This window comes from Aquarana catesbeiana, linkage group LG04 (genome assembly GCF_042186555.1).
Source record: "Aquarana catesbeiana isolate 2022-GZ linkage group LG04, ASM4218655v1, whole genome shotgun sequence".
NCBI lineage: Eukaryota > Metazoa > Chordata > Amphibia > Anura > Ranidae > Aquarana > Aquarana catesbeiana.
The window spans coordinates 643,028,934-643,046,264 of record NC_133327.1 but is presented as its reverse complement, the minus strand read 5'-3'; the positions used below and the strand labels follow the sequence as shown (position 1 = coordinate 643,046,264).

Below are 17,331 nucleotides of genomic sequence, written 5' to 3'. Positions count from 1 at the left end.
ATGGACTGAAGGGTGGATAGACTATTTAAAGGTAAGCTAATGAGGAGGGAGTTGCAGTAGTCAAGGCGAGACATCCATATAGATATGTCGGTTAGTAAGTTAGTGATACGTGAGGAGACTGATGGGGTGAGTTGAGGGGTGGAGAGATAGATTTGTGTGTCGTCAGCGTAGAAATGATATTGAAAGCCGTGAGAGGCTATCAGCTGACCCAGGGAAGAGGTGTAGATAGAGAATAAAAGAGGTCCAAGAACAGAACCTTGGGGGACCCCGACGGAAAAGGGAAGAGGAGTGGAGGAAGTAGAATTGTAAGTGACACTGAAGGTGCGTTGGGATAGGTAAGAAAAGAGCCACTGAAGAGCACAGTCACGAAGACCGAGGGAGTAACGTTTTTTGAGGAGGAGGGGGTGGTCAACCGTGTCAAAGGCAGCTGAAAGATCTAGAAGTAGGAGTACAGAATAGTGTCCGTTGGTTTTTGCAGTTAGTAGGTCATTTGTGAGTTTTAGAAGAGCAGTTTCCGTGGAGTGTTGAGGGCGAAATCCAGATTGAAGGGGATCAAGAAGGTTGTTCTTAATGAGGTGGTCACTCAGTTGGTTGTAAACCAGGCGTTCAAGGAGTTTAGAGGAAAAGGGGAGCAAGGAGATAGGGCGTAGGTTGTTAAGATTGGTAGGGTCCAAGGACGGCTTTTTAAGTATGGGGGTGACCAGTGCATGTTTTAGAGCATTGGGGAAGGTGCCAGAGGTGAGGGAGAGATTGAAGATATGGGTTAGAGAGTGTAGGATGGAGTCAGAGGGCGACCGTAGTATTTGAGAGGGAATAGGGTCCAGGGGACAGGTGGTTAGGTGGGCAATAGAAAATAGTTTAGCAACTTCGTCTGTAGTAGCAGATTTGAAAAAAGGGAGTGTCGGTTGTACCTGTTGACATGGGGTCTTAGCTGGGGGAGATACCTGTAGAGTGTAGATTTCATCAATCTTGTACCAATCTTGTTTTTGAAGTGATTAGCGATCTCCTGTGCAGTGAGTGAGTCAGTGGGTGGAGGCGGTGGAGTAAAAAGTAGAGAGTTGAAGGTGAAGAGTTTACGGGGACTGGATGAGAAGGTGTTAATAAGAGTTGTAAAATAGGTCTGCTTGGCAGTGTGGAGGAAAGAATAGTATTTTTGGAGGGCAGATTTGTATTGGTTGAAGTCTTTGAGAGACTTAGTCTTGTGCCACAGACGCTCAAGAGCGCGAATACGTTTTTTGAGAATTTTAGTGTCATCTGTTTGCCAGGGTTGTAGGGGGAATCCCTCTCGCGGAGCTATTGTGTTCTCCCGGCAGGGGAGCGTAGGGAGCCACCCCAGCAAGAAGAATACAGGGATTATTGCTAGCGGTGGAAAACATGACATGCTAGTTGAACCCAAATCCATTCATGGGGCTGCCCATAGATGGTTCGAATCTCGGCCGGTCCCTGCCGAACTGGCCGAGATTTGAACCATTTATGGCCAGCTTTAGGCCTAGTTTACACTTGCATTTGGAGGGCAGTAAAAATAGACAAGAAAAAAATATAAAAATAAAACCGCGCTATAAAATTGGAAATACCACGTGAACAATCCCTATCAGAGCAGCAATTCAAAATATATGACACACATACATCAAATATATTAGAAAAAACCTGAATCGCGCTGTGTAAGACTAAATGGTGAATAAACCCCATTACCCCATCAAGTTGATGGGGTAAGAAATCCCATCAATACACTGATTCATGTGAATACATTTCTGGACAAACACTAGTAAAATCGACAAAATTTCATACATGTGAACATAAAAAAAAATTACAAAAAATCCATAATAATATAGAAAATATATGTATAGAAAAGATCTCTCATTGGTTACATGTAAAAATCCACCCGTGCAAACAACAAAGACTGAATAAAGTCCACACAGAAAAAAATCTTCCGTTGTTAAATGAAAAAGCAGATTGTGATCCACCACCAGTACGGAAGGAGTTACTTCTTACCAGACATATATGATCCCCCATTACAGAGGATCATAGAAGGCATGTCAGCTGTATTGGGACATGACAAACTCGTCCTGGACTGCTGAACTCCGGCTGTACCTCAAAGCATCATGGGGGCCAGATCAGTGCCAGGTTTGTATTAACATGAAATAAGAATAAAAAACTCAGATCGTGTGAAAACCTTTTAACTTTTATTCTAAAAAATGACAAAAACACACTTACATAAGTAATCGATAGTAAAGCCTTAAGTCCGCTGTGTCAGCCGAACACATATGGACAGACCCGTTTCTCTGAAGAACACACACAGACTGGAGGTGACATCAGCGCGTCGTCCTACTCTGTCCTACGCGTTTCGTGATAGGTCACGTGCCCCTGGATGACGTTATCGATTACTTATGTAAGTGTGTTTTTGTCATTTTTTAGAATAAAAGTTAAAAGGTTTTTACACGATTGGAGTTTTTTATTCTTATTTCATGTTAATACAAACCTGGCATTGATCTGGCCCCCATGATGCTTTGAGGTACAGCACAAGTTTTCCATGTACCAATACAGCTGACATGCCTTCTATGATCCTCTGTAATGGGGGATCATATATGTCTGGTAAGAAGTAACTCCTTCCGTACTGGTGGTGGATCACAATCTGCTTTTTCATTTAACAACGGAAGATTTTTTTCTGTGTGGACTTTATTCAGTCTTTGTTGTTTGCACGGGTGGATTTATACATATAACCAATGAGAGATCTTTTCTATACATATATTTTCTATATTATTATGAATTTTTTATAATGTTTTTTTTTATGTTCACATGTATGAAATTTTGTCGATTTTACTAGTGTTTGTGCAGAAATGTATTCACATGAATCAGTGTATTGATGGGATTTCTTACCCCATCAACTTGATGTAGTTCACTAGATATTTATTCACCATTTAATCTTACACAGCACAATTCAGGTTTTTTCTAAGTAAAAATAGACCGTTTGCTATCCCCTCCCCCAAATGCTCCCTCTTAATCTGCAAAGGCAAAAGGTGTATACATGTACTGCAGCTGATGCTCAATGTGGTCTATTCAATTTAAACTCTAGGTTTGCAGTTGCGATGTGGGATATTCATTGAAAAAGATAATTCAGCTGTATAAAAAATAAAAAGACAAATCCAGGAGACATCCAGGAGGCAGTGGTATCTCCTCCTGAATGCCTGCCCGCCACCCCCTTTCCGCTCTGTGAAAAGTGATTCACTGTGAAACGATTTTCACAGACAACGCATGTATAATCAAGCCCTAAATGTTCTGATATTCAGATCCATCTACACTGGTGATAAGCTGGAGTGTTGGACAGTGCAGGCACACCAGTTTAGTTATGAAAACTGGAGCAGCCAGAATCTGAAGCAGCTGTGCATGCTAACCAATCAGCTTCTATTTTTCATGTTCAAAGCTTAACCGAATAAGCTGAAGATAGAAGCGGATTGGTTGCCTTGCACAGCTGCTCAAGATTTGATCATTTTTTTCCATCGCATTTCAGGGGGGTTTTTTTTACCACTACCCCTGCCATTCAAATGGAACATAACATCAACAAGAAAGAAAACCGGAATGACAAAAACATAGGGCTGCTACTGCTAATCTCCTCTAAGAATACTAGTTGCCTGGCTCTTTCTGGTTACAGTGCTTTCCGAGTCATGACTTGGAATAAGTTTGCAGATTAGAGCAACCTCAGAAATTCCAATCTGTGTTCCAAGTATGTGACTCAGAAAAAGTCAAAGCCTGGGATCAGCATGACAGCCGGCTAGGATTTATCAGAAGGAGAGGCCAACATTGGCATGTAGCCGTTGCCGGAGTGCGTGTGCTGTAGATAGGCCATGGCTGCAAAGAGACAGCAAGACAAATAGTACCCAGATACAACAAAGAATGTAAAAAGGTCAAAACAAGTACTTTACAGTAAAAAAAGGCAATTGTTTATCATACGCAGTGCTTCAGCAAATAAAATGTCAGGGTTCACATCTAATTTAAGAAAAAAAAAAAGAAAAAAAGAAAGGGTTTAATTAAGTTTTAAAAATTATTGTAGGATCACTGGCACAGTGAATCTTGCACACACAATAATTGGATGTCTGAGCTCCAGACCTTAATTACTTATGAACAAAACAAGATCAGAATTGCTAACAGGCAGTCCGCTAGAGCACTAATGTAAAGCAGAAAGAGACTCGGCCATCAGACCAAATGTATTTTAATTTAAAATATAGTAGAGTTTTAATTATACACACTATTGTCCCCTCGGGTCAATGATTTTTAATAAAGTAGATGTATACCTATTAACCAAACTCTCATATACACTTTTAGATGGTAGTGTCACTTCAAAAGAGGGCAAGTTCGGAGTTCGGATTGAGATGGGTTCGGAAGACAAGTTCATCTCTAATGATGAAGCTGTTTGAAAGCAGCTCTACCAAGCAAGCTTGGTTCTGTCGCTCCTGTGTGCAGGAGACCGATTGCATCTTTACCGCGCTTTGGTTTCAGTGCTTTGTTTACTGGAGTTTGGGGAGAATAAAGTAGCATGGCACACTCACATGTCCTTTTCTGTTATCTGTTGCTTAAAGTGGTTGTAAACCTTTACAATCCACTTTTTTGTTACAGGTAAGCCTATAATAAGGCTTACCTATAGCCAGGGGTGGACTGACTATTGAGCCACTCGGGCACTGCCCGAGGGCCCTGGGCCACTAGGGGGCCCCATCAGGGTTGCCAGCCTCAGTAAAACCAGGGACAGTATGTATAAATCTGTGTTTTTTTTACATCTGTCTGTGTATACTGTGTGTACATGCATGTGTATACTGTGTGTGTGTATACTGTGTGTGTGTATACTGTGTGTGTGTATACTGTGTGGCCCCATAATCTCTGATTGCCTGGGGGCCCCATAATCCCCTATTGCCCGGGGGGCCCCATGAGTTATCAGTCCGCCCCTGCCTATAGCTACCCCAGATATCTCCTAAACCTGCACATTTTAGGAGATATCCCCTGTATCTGCATGTGTCGACGTCATCGGCACATGCGCACTGAAGCAATGGCAGGTACGTGCCGTTTGCTTCAGTGAGTGTGCCGTTATCAGCAGCTCCCACACACATGCGCAGGAGTGACGTCATTGCGGCTCCAGCCAATCAGCCGCGATACCTGGAAGTAACCCCGGTGCTGTGTACGGGCATGGCAGCGGGGGTTTCGATCTCAGGTGAGTATTACATAATGAGCTAGTATGCTATGCTATGCATACTAGCTCATTATGCCTTTGTCTTGCAGGTCTTTTTTTTTTTATGTGGGTTTACAACCACTTTAAGGGCTCATGCACACTGCAGCTCAAAGGAGATCAAAGAAGCGGCTCCTACAGGTTTTGAGCTTTTTTTTCTGCCTAGAAACTCCCCTCCATGTTAGCCAATATGTCCATGCACACTTTGGCTTTTTCAGGCGTTTTCAGGCATATGCTCCTACAGGCAGAAAAAAAAAAAAACCCACCAAACTCGCGTTTTTTAGAGAGGAGCTAGTGCCCCAAAGTGCTCAAAAAAGCTAAAAAAGCTAAAAGAAGCTCGGAAACGCGCAAAAACTTTTGTTCCAGCTTTTTATTTTGTTTATACAGTGGTTAAGAAAATACGATCTAGGAGGGTTTGTGAAAAAAAAAAAAACGCTTATGCTCAAAAAAGCTCAAAGGAGCTCAAAAGAGCTTAAAGAAGCTAAATAATAATGTGCCCAAAAGCACAAAAAAGCAGAAGCTTCTTCGAGCTGAAATAAAAGCTTTAGGCTGGGTTTGCACTGCCGTGCGGAGCAGCTCACAGCTGTGGGGCCGGTGCGTCCCTGTTCACTGGTTCAGGTCCGATTTCAGTCTGAATTTTCGGCTGAATTCGGACCTGAAATGGACCAGAAGACGCACAGAACTCCTGTGCAATTCGCTCCGCAGCCGTCCCGGAGCCGTGTAAACCGGCTCCATTGAGAGCCAGACAAAGTCTCCTGACATGTGAACTGGATGCGGAGAAATCCACATCCAATTTGCACTAGTGTGAACCCAGCCTAAATGCCTGTGAAAGCAGCTTTTTTTTTTGAGCTGCAGTGTGCATGAGCCCTTAGCATCCAAAGGGTTAATCAGACTAAAGCTGACCATACCCTAATAGGATGCATAATTATTACTTTTTTGTTTTAAGAATGTTTGCTTGATTTTCGAAAATGGGTCAAATTGACTTTAATTTTAGATTGCAGTGACTAGAAACCTCAAAGGAGCAGGATCGAATTTTTTTCTTGAAAAATTGGTGTATGTGGTTTTTGTTTGTGAAAGACCTTTCATTTCAATCAAATGTTATGATTTTTTATGTACTTTTGGGCAACATTTATCAAGTCTTTGGATGTACTAACAATTATCTTAGGACGTTCGTTCAGAAATCTACTAGTGTATGGCCAGCTTGAGGCCCCTTTCACACCAGTGCGACTTTTCCTGCGACTTTGGGCATCAGAGTCTCATTAAAAGTCGTACTCCATGATTCCCAATGATAACCATTCATATCTGTGCAACTTCAAGTTGCACCGACTTCAAAGTAGTCCCTGTACTATTTTGGTCCTACTTTGATGCGAGTGGAGGTCCATAGACCTCAAGTTTACACAGACATTCCCTGAAATCGTTGAAAAATCGTGGCCGCAAAATCGTGTCAAAATCGCACGACTTTCAAGTCTCGGTAGTGTGAAAGGGGCCTTCGGGTCTCTTTATAAAGCAATGAATGTGACTTTCGCAAATATTCGCTAGTGGAGAACAATTCACTCCAAATTTAAACACATACACCTGGATGGTTCTCTGCCAGAGAATGTTTGTGAAAGTCACATTCTCTGCTTTATGAATAGCCCCTAATTAAAGCGGTCGTAAACCGCAGTTGCTGAATAAACAAACAAATTCAATGCAAAGCAATGTCATAATGTGCTAGTATGCATTGCATACTAGCACATTATGAAAAACATACCTTATAACAAAGCCCTCCAGCACCACGCTGTCACCACTGAGAGGGCTGACATCCTCACCCGGTCTTCCTTCCGGGTTCGCGGCCTCCGGCTACATGAGTGGCTGTCGGGAGCCGATGCTGTCATTTACCCATTTACGGCAAAAGCTCTGAAGGTCCGGCACTCTATGCAAATTTAGGGGATGTTCACAGTACCTACAGGTAAAGCCGCGTACACACAAGCGTAATGTCCGACAGAAAAAGTCAGATGGAAGCGTTTCATCACATATTTCGATCGTGTGTATGCCTCATCGGACTTTTTTTTTCGAAAATTCTGACAGACCTAGGAATAGAACATGTTCTATATATTTCCGACGGAACCAATTCCTATCCGGCAAACCGCTCGTCTGTATGCTGTATGCTGACGGACCAAAAGCAACGCATGCTCTGAAGCAAGTATGAGATGGAAGCTATTGGCTACTCGCTATTGAACTTCCTTTTTCTAGTCCCGTCGTACTTGCTGTACGTCACCGCGTTCTGGATGGTTGGACTTTGGTCGGACTTTGGTTTGACCGTGTGTAGGCAAGACCGCTTGAATGGAATTCCGGCAGAGTTCCATTGGAGAAACCTTCGGAGTTTATTCCGACGGTAAAACTGGTCGTGTGTACACGGCATAAGCCTTACTATAGGTAAGGAGTAACAGAGTTTACGACCACATTAAGAAGGAACTAAACACTATTCTCATTAAATCATCTTATGAACTAAACCTGAACAGCTGAAGGTTGGTTTTTCGATGTATAAGCAGGCCCCACCTCAGATTTTGCATTGTGGTCCCTTGTCTTTTAGTTAGTCTGCTGTTTATTTACAATGGCAGAGTGTCACAGGATGATCTCTGAGACTATGGTTGACACCTCATCCCTTTAAACCCGAACACATATTAATTACACAGGTTCTGTGGCTGATTAAGATGGTAATTAAACTTACTTGGTGCCTTATCTGCATTTAATTAGCCTCAGAACCTGTGTAATTCAAAGGTGTTCGGGTTTAAAGGGGTGAGGTGGCAACTCTATCTGAGACACATCTTCATATTTTCTCTGGTAAATAAGCATTTACAAACAGGAAGCCTCCTGGCAGTGGCTTGCAGGTGTTTCATCAGATTAGGCGACCCATCAGAATGTGTAATGGAAGTGACGTTCCGTCGCCGCCATCTTACTACACCCCGTACTTAGGGGTTGATTTACTAAAGGCAAAAAGACTGTGCACTTTGGAAAGTGCAGTTGCACACGGCAAGAGCAGTTGCTCCAGAGTTTAGTAAATGAGCAGAAGCTCTGCTGACTTCCATCATCCAATCATGTGCAAGCAAAAATGCAGTTTTTTTTATTTTCCTTGCATGTGATTGGGTATTCTTTGCAAAGCGAAGCTTTACCTAATTTACTAAGCTTTGGAGCGCTTTTCTTTGCAGAGTGCAATTGCACTTTCCAAGGTGCACAGTCTATTGGCCTTTAGTAAATCAACCCCTTAGAGTTGCCACCTCATCCCTTTAAACACGAACACCTTTGAATTACACAAGTTCTGAGGCTAATTAAATGCAGATAAGGCACCAAGTGAGTTTAATTACCACCTTAATCAGCCACAGAACTTGTGTAATTCATGTGTGTTCTGGTTTAAAGGGATGAGGTGACAACCATACCCGCACTCCTCCACAGTAAGGATACACGGAGAAGGGGAAAAGCAGACATCTTGTTACACCCACCGGAGTTTTGCATTTTACACTTATTTATAAGAGTAAAGTGAGTTTATATAGTGGAATACAGTGCTTAGAACTCTTTCTGACTGTTTAGATGTTGAATTTTAAAAGCAGCGAACTTCTGTGACACGAGCAAACCTGTGAGATGAGCAGGCTTGTCGCTGCTTTTAAAATTCAACATCTAACCAGTGAGACGGAATTCTAAGCACTGTATTTCACGATATAAACTCACTTTACTGCTAAAAATAAGTGTAAAATGAAAAACTCCAGTGGGTGTAACAAGATGTCTGCTTTCCACCTTCTCAGTGTATCCTTACTGTGGACAAGTGCGGGGTGCAGCAAGATGGTGGCGACGGAACGTCGCTTCCGTTACAAAATCTGATGGGTCGCCTAATCTGACGAAACACAGGCACTTTGTAGTCTGCAATTGATGTTTATGAATACATTTTCCTGCAAGCCTTCAGGTGTCCACTGTGATCAAAGGAAGGCGACATTTGTATTCACCGCTAATGTCTGCACAGCCAAAATGCATGTCTTCTCTGATCAATTGCATTGCCAAGTCTTAATCGAGTGGTGGGGGAAGCCATGCATTAAATGACCATAATAACTGGACCGACCAACGCACAAAAACACTTTACTCCTGCCTGCGATATCACCTACGAAGAGAGATCCGCTCTCACACACTGATACTCAGTATACACACACATGGTAAAATAAAAAAGTACAACAGCAGCTTTTTCAGTCACAAGATAAACAAATGTATTCACAAAATTGTCCAATTTTGTATTTTAAGGCCTATAAAATCTATCCCATGTAACCAGAGAATGTTAAAATAGAACTAAAGATAAAACTTTCTTTTTAATAAAAAGAACTATAACCTTGTGAGCTGCTATAACCCAACAGTATGCAAAAATATTTTTAAAAATGTGAAAAGTGTCCCAAAATACTATGTTGTGAATCGCTCACCCTCTACACGCTCTCATATATATATATATATATATATATATATATATATATATATGTACTCTCCTAAGAATTGCAATCAATCAGTGCCACGCTTCACAATAAATAAAATAATAACCAACCTAAAAATGTACAAGAAAAGCAAAGTATGATCAATTAATATCACACTTCCACCTAAGTGCCTTATCTGGTGCACAATACACTACAGATTAGTCCCATTATCACATTGTTGTGCAATGAAATCATATTGCATGAAAACATATGAACCAAAAAAGTTATTATGTTATTGTATTCCTCTTCAAACACATAGTATAAATCCACCTAAATCGTGACAATCATACAAAATGGTGACTTGTCGAATACACCCCACCAGATGTGCTCTCACCTGGGAAATATCCAGGGCTGGCCCTAACCATGGGTCCCGTTGGGTCCATTGGACCCAGGCAGCACTTTGAGAGGGCGGCAATTTGACGCCAAGTTTTTACTCCAGCAGTTTTGTGTGTCATCAGGGGTGGACTGGGTGGGGCGGCAGGTGACAACCACCCCCTGTAAAAAGGGCACTTGCGCACAGTCCTAACACTGGCTAATAAACACCCGAGCACACATGAAGAGCTCAGGTGTGTGTGCTGCCAGGGGCAGGGTATCCACAGGAGACAGAGATCAATCAAAGGTCTTTTCCCCACTGGCCCAGCCAGTAGCCGATGTTTGGGCGCAGATTGCATTTCTATTGGGTGGAACTGGAGGAAGGGTTGTGGTCGGCCACGTGCCTGCCCAACTTATTCTGCCCTGGTGAATGCATGAGGCTAGGTACTGAAGGGGGCAGCATTTTATTCCTGGACCCAGGCAGCACAATGTCTTGGGCCAGCCCTGGATATATAACCGTTCACTTGTATGGTCTCTAAATGCTTGTGTCCTCCATAATGAACTAAATACACATTCCCAGATCAGATGCATTTCCCAGATTCTTCTTAATGCCTCCTTATGCAAGAATATTCCTCTCAATGTCTCCACTCAGGGAATGTGGAAAGAGAAACCACCAAGCATAGTGCTTTATTCTTTTTAAGACAATTTATTGCTTCTAAAAACCTCCAGATGTACTCTCACAGTGTATCCAACATCGATAACAATCAGCTTCCTCGCTAGTATAATTACCACACTGTCTCGTGTGTAGAGCGCCATGACATCATCCAGTCCCTCTCCTTTCTTTTTATTATTTGGAATAGAGTAATGCCCCGTACACACGATCGGACTTTCAGAGAACAAAAGCATGGAATTTTGTTGGAAGTTTGTTGGCTCCAACTTGTCTTGCATACACACGGTCACACAAATATTGGCCAACAATTACGAACATGGGAACGTGGTGATGTACAAGACGTACGATGAGCCGAGAAAAAGGAAGTTCAGTAGCCAGTGCGGCTCCTTCTGCTTGATTTTGAGCATGCGTGAACTTTTGTGCGTCGGACTTGTGTACACATGAAATTTGAGAACCTGCTAGCCAACATTTGTTGACGGAAAGTCCGACAACAAATGTTTGATGGAGCACACACACGGTCGGACTTTCAGCCAACAAGATCACATCCAACATTTGTTGCCGGAAAATCCGATCGTGTGTACGGGGCATAAGGGTGGGTTATAACCCCTATCAGGTTTTTTTTTGCATCTGTGTCCCACTGGGGAGATTTCCAGTTTCATAGTCACAACAGGAAGTAAAAGGAAATACATTCAAAAACAGGAAAAGTCACCAGAACTAGTGGTGTTCCAATTGAAAGAGTTCCCCTCCATTCCTTTACTGGTGGCCACTTAAAGTTTGGGATTTTCTTTCACTTTTGGTGATAACAGTCAACAGAACAAATAGAGAAAGTGAATCTCCCTAAAAGGGACACAGACAGCAAAAAAAACCTGACAAGGGGTTTTTATCCCTCTCCGCTTTATCCAAAACTAAAAAAAATGCCTTCTGTCATACTTTAAAGACTTCTGATTATCAGAAACCGACATTCAGGCTTTGGGGTCTCTTTACCTGAAAATGCCAAATCATTTCATAAAAATATGACAGATTTTCAGGAGCCAGAGGAAACCATAGAAGACATCTGGTAATACAGAAGGGAAATGGGTACATATAAAATGATAAAGCTAAGGATTGAGGAAACAGTACAGAGTACTCAAACTAAACACAAAACACTAGAGTGCAAATAAACATGTTTAATAGGGGGGTTGTAGAAAATCTGCATAACCCTGAGTTTTCAGCAAGTGACATAGGTCCATGTGTGCTCTTAAAAACGTCAGGGATGAATACCCCTGTTGCAAATCTAGCACACAGACAGGCAATGGTCAGATAGATGGTTGCTTCAGTAGGACTTCCTGTTCTTAGTTGACTCTTCTTTATATACTACATGTGTCCTAAACACGATTTGAGAGATCCCAGAGAGATAGTATGAAAGAAATCTTGACAGATCCTAAAGCAATCACCTGCATTGCTACTACCCATAATTGTTGTCACCATCGGGAAATTCAATGTTGGATCCCAAGAAGCTCCAGAATGACAGTGGGTTGTCCAGTGACGGCGCATTCATAGCGGGCGCACGGGTGCCGCAACCCCTATCCATGCGCCTGGTCCCCTAATCTACATACAGGGCGCCGGACGCATGAATTCCAATCTGGGTTTTGTTTTTTTTTGAAGCACGTGATTAGAGACAGAGGTTTTAATAGGCTTCAAAAAAGGGTGGGCCCAGTCAGTTGTGTGACAACAATAGCGAATGGATATTCGCTAATGTAAAACTGATTCTTCTTCCGGCCAATCAGGAAGTGGTTGGCCGAAAGGAGATCCGATCAGATTGGCCACCAGGAGGAGGAGGGAGGAGACGCAGGGAAAGTGTGGAAGCAGCTGCTGCCTGGAGCACTGCCCGTAAGATGGGGTAAGTGCGGGGCCCCAACTACCTACTGTGACCGCCCCGGGGGGGTTTGTGCCATCCGTGACCCCATGTGACCCCCCCCCCCTAAAAAAACAACAGCCGCCACTGGGGTTTGGTTGTCCCTTCTCCATCTGCCATTGGCATTCTATCACACACAGTTAAAAAAGCAGATATGCGATGTGGCCTCTTTAACTGAGGACCGCAAAACGGTCTTGTTTTTCTAAATGTGACTTACTGCAGCACCTTCTGACAACCTCCTCACACCAGGAAAAATTTGGGTAAAACCAATGCAGAATGGCTTGGCTGACTGTGTAATGCTGGGAAGCAGGCCAAAACCTTGAACAGTACCATCAGGTTCAGAGTGGCTTGGGGTATCCAGAATTTATGTACAAGAATGTCCCTTATGCATTGTGGCAGTGCGAGGCCCTGCCACTATGAAAATGTAGTAAAGTTACAAAGGGTCTCACACTCCGGGTCCAGGTTTTGCCAGTAACCAGAAGGCTGAGCGTGCAGGTGTTCGTAGCCCTTATAATCTAAGATTTGACCATACTTCAGGGCTGCACCCCCTGGAGGAGTCTGTGTGTGGTTGCAAGGAAGCAGCCAGAGAGGTATGCATGTCTGCATGGTGATGTATGGGACAGAAAGGACAGAGGTCGGAGCCTGAGAGACGGGGCAGCAGGAAGCTGCAAGAAAAAGACAGAAATCTGACAGAGGTAAAGCATTTGTACGAGAGCACAGGAGGGCTGTGTTAGCTGGTCAGGAGGACCAAGGCACAAGGCCTGAGCAGCAGGGCTGCCTAAGAAAGCCAGAAGGCTGAATATTGTTAATTTTGTATTGATGGTGGAAAACCCCTGAGTGGGAAGCTGTTTGTTGGATTTTTCTTTCTGTTTAAATAAGTGTGCCACCGGAACGTTCTCCGGTTTGAAAATTAATTGGGAAAAATCACAAATCTTGTCAATGGATAGTTTCCCACCGTCTGAGATGCAGGCCAATTTACCACTCCAACGGGTTAGCACCATAAAATATTTAGGAATACATGTCTCTAGAACACCAGCTGAATACATTCAATTAAATATAGAACCTCTAATATCTCATATAAAATCCAAACTTAAGATTTGGGCTCGTCTTCCAATAGGGGTATGGGGCCGTATAAATCTAATCAAAATGATTCTTTTACCTAAAATTTTATATGTAATATGGCATACTCTGATATATTTACCCCTAAAATACTTCAAAATCATTGAGGCCCTCCTTAAACCGTTCGTCTGGGGGTCCAGTAGGCATAAATTGGCATGGCAGGTACTCAAAAACCCTGCAGATCTTGGAGGTACTGCACTACCCGACTTTAACCTGTATTATGTAGCGTCACAGATGTCCCAACTTTATCATATTGACAAGACAGACAGAGATAGGGTTCTTCAACTACTCTGTCCCAAACGAGCTAAAAGAACTAATGATTCAATTTACGCGATAGTGGTAGACTCCAGTAGTACAGAACCGCAAAGACACACTAAAACCCTATTATATCATTATAGCAAAATATGGGATATAGCTTCAAAGAAACTGGGGATCCCTCAATATAATGATTATACTCCGCTATGGCTTAATAAGAACTTGCCGGAGCTCATGCAGCTACCAGATGTGGATCTGTGGACCACCCATGGGGTCCTATACTTCCATCAACTTATTACAAATGGTATTCTTAAATCCTTTGAGAATCTTGCAGAAGAATTCTCACTCCCTTTTCACATGTTGTACAGATATCTACAAGTCAAAGTCAAAAGTCCAAAAGCAATTCCCAGTCTCCCTCCCTCAGCCCGCTCCTAATGCCCTTATGGCAATAGTAAAGGATACAGACCCCCGAAAATGAATTTCGGCGTTTTATAATATCCTTCTTACCCCCACAGCTTCTAAACTCGCATACGGACTCAAGCCCCGCTGGGAAAGAGCGATAGGATCTCTGGAGGATGAGGAGTGGGAGGAGGGCATGGAATCTCCCAGGGCTGCTTCGCCCAAACTATCTGATAGATTGATACAGATTTTTGTGCTTCATCAGGCATACCTCACCCCATTAAGGGTTGCTAGATACAGAGGTTCCGAGGTTCCCAATCTGTACTATGCCCAATGTGTGGGAAAGAGCCGAGCACATTTATTCACTTATTGTGGTCATGCCCCCAAATACAGGGACTATGGGCACAGGTGGTGATGTTCCTACATGACAATGTATAGATCTCCAGTAACACTAGACCCCAAACTGTGTCTCCTTGGGATACTACCCGAATCTATTGATAAATACACTAAAACGTTTCTACATGAAACTTTGTTTTCAGTGAGAAAAGTGATAGCCAGAAAGTGGATGAGAAGCTTGCCCCCGAGATGTGCTGAGTGGAAGGCGGAAATAAATAATACACTACCTTACAAAAAATTCATATATACCAACAGAGGATGCCCCATGAAATACAACAAAATTTGGGATAGATGGCTACAAGACTCAGATACATGCTCATAATACAACCTATGCATTGTGAAATAGATAAAACAAAGGTATAGATGGCTGATATTACAGGACATAAGCACAAAACCACATGGTCACACAACTGTATAAGTCTTTATTCGGTATTTGTAAAGTGTACGCTCCAGCAAATATGTGCTAGGAATTCAATTGTTAATTGCATATACTCAGTTTGTATGCTATACCCAGAACAGTATGTTATAACATGTATGCACCATGGATATATTAATAAACATCTTTAATTAAAAAAAAAAAAAAAAAAAGTGGGCCACCAACCCCTGAAACGGCATACCTGATGTGGACTGGACTCACTGCGAAGCACTACCAGTGAAATAATCCCCAAGTCATGACAGCATATAAAATTACAGGCTAAGGTCAGATGAGCGGTCTATATATAAAGTATGTAGCAATCGTAAATAAACAAAAATTAATTTGACCCTACAGTGTGTTAATAGCTTATTTCTAATGTAATGATCGCATTGCAATTTCTCGGTATTTGTACATAACCAGTATTAAACCCCAAAACTAAAATTTTATATATCGCAGCTTACCAATCCTTTGTCATTTTAAGAAAAAAAATGAACCACTTTAAGTTCAAGGGCTGCTGACTCTCTGAAGGTGATGGAAAAGACACCCTGCAGGAAACTTCTGCATAAGTACAGAGGAGTTCTCGGTATAGGAGTTTGTTAAAATAGATGGTATATTCAAAGTTCTTGTAAAGCTATTTTCCTTTTCTCAGCCAAGCCTGTGAATGCAGGAAGAGAGAGTGGATTGAGAGTGGTGTCAGCTAAGTGTTTGGGGGGGATGCATTAGGATAGAAGTTCTTCTGCCTTTAAGAAATCTATTGGAGTTTACAGGTAACAAGTAACGCATATGTGTTTTGGGGGAACTGCCTTCCTCTGTCAGGGCTTGGATTTGAACCTGGAACCTCTGCTGTGTCAGGCAATGTCTCTTCTTGCTGAGCTACCTGGAATGCTGGACACTTCCTAGGACAATTCCTTGAATGATCCTGTCTTGAACCTTGTTTGTCTTGAGCTCTTTGCTCCTCCCGTGAAATTCCTGATTTAAGCCATGTCTCTGCACTGCCTGTTTGCCAGATTATTGTGCTCTCTCCAGCCAATATCTCATTCCTGTCTTTTTGCTGCTGCCATCCATATTTTGTTACCACTAGTTATCAACCCTTGGCTTGTTTTTCGACTACACTTCTATTTGATCCCTACCTGCTTATCTGCTACTGGACCCCGGCTTGCTTACCTCCTGGTGGGGCGATCCGGAGGACCGCGATCTGGTACTAACACGCAGAAAAATCCATCTCCACCATCAGAAGCTCTGGTGAACACTGGGAAGTACTTAGACTCCGCACCTCAGGTGAGCCTGCATCATTCACCAGGGTGACTGCCTGCATACCTATCCTGCTGGTCGGTGGTAGTTCTGCTACAGCTGTAGCAACTGGTCTTTGAGCCTCCTGACCCCCAATCGTGACACCCCCTTTATCAGGGCTGTAATGGTGGATGTGAATTGAGCAGACCTGGAACAATGGTGCCACTATAAATGAGGCCTGTAAAGGCCTCAGATTGTAGAGTGGCCATACCACCACTCTACAGTTTTTATGGACCTCATTCTTCATGTTGTTCCAGGTCTGCTTTATTCACATCCAGAAATTATAAACAATTTTGTGAATATTTTCAGAATGCTTCAAACACATTCAAAGTGTAACTGTGTGATTTATGGACTAGAAAAGTTACAAAGTAATGATTGTGACTTCTGTGGCTTCTTTTTTATATCCTCACAATGTCTACAGCAAGGGCAGATTTTGTCATAAAATCCATGCGGTGGAAAATGCTCACCCAAAGTCTGCTTTCAGAAGAATAATATTTACATTGTTTGGTGCTGTGAAATCTTCTAAAATTGCATTAGCATTTTGTCTGCCTCCACCAACCATCATAAATTATTGTCATGAATGAAAAACTCAGCAGTCAATAACTTTCCAGACTTGGAGCATTTCAGGACAATGAAAATTTGGGAGTTATTTGGATAAGTTTATTGACAGATAGATTGAGAAAGAGTCTGGTTATACTTTATAGTCATGTGATATTTTATTGCTTGCATATTTTTTAACCACATGTAAGACTATTAATAATAATTGCATTTTAATTACATTTTAGGGTTCACATATTTCTTAACACCTAAAAAATTCAGTTTTTTTTTCTGTCTGATACTTGGATTATTGGGATGCGGTGCTGGAAGGTATTCATCATTCCA

At 42.4% G+C, this 17,331-nt stretch overlaps 1 protein-coding gene across 1 annotated transcript in view; it reads right to left on the bottom strand.

Moving 5' to 3' along the window:
- The window catches only part of KCNH1 (potassium voltage-gated channel subfamily H member 1), a 535,460-nt gene that overhangs the window by 29,446 nt on the left and 488,683 nt on the right, over nucleotides 1-17,331 (bottom strand). The window lies entirely within an intron of this gene.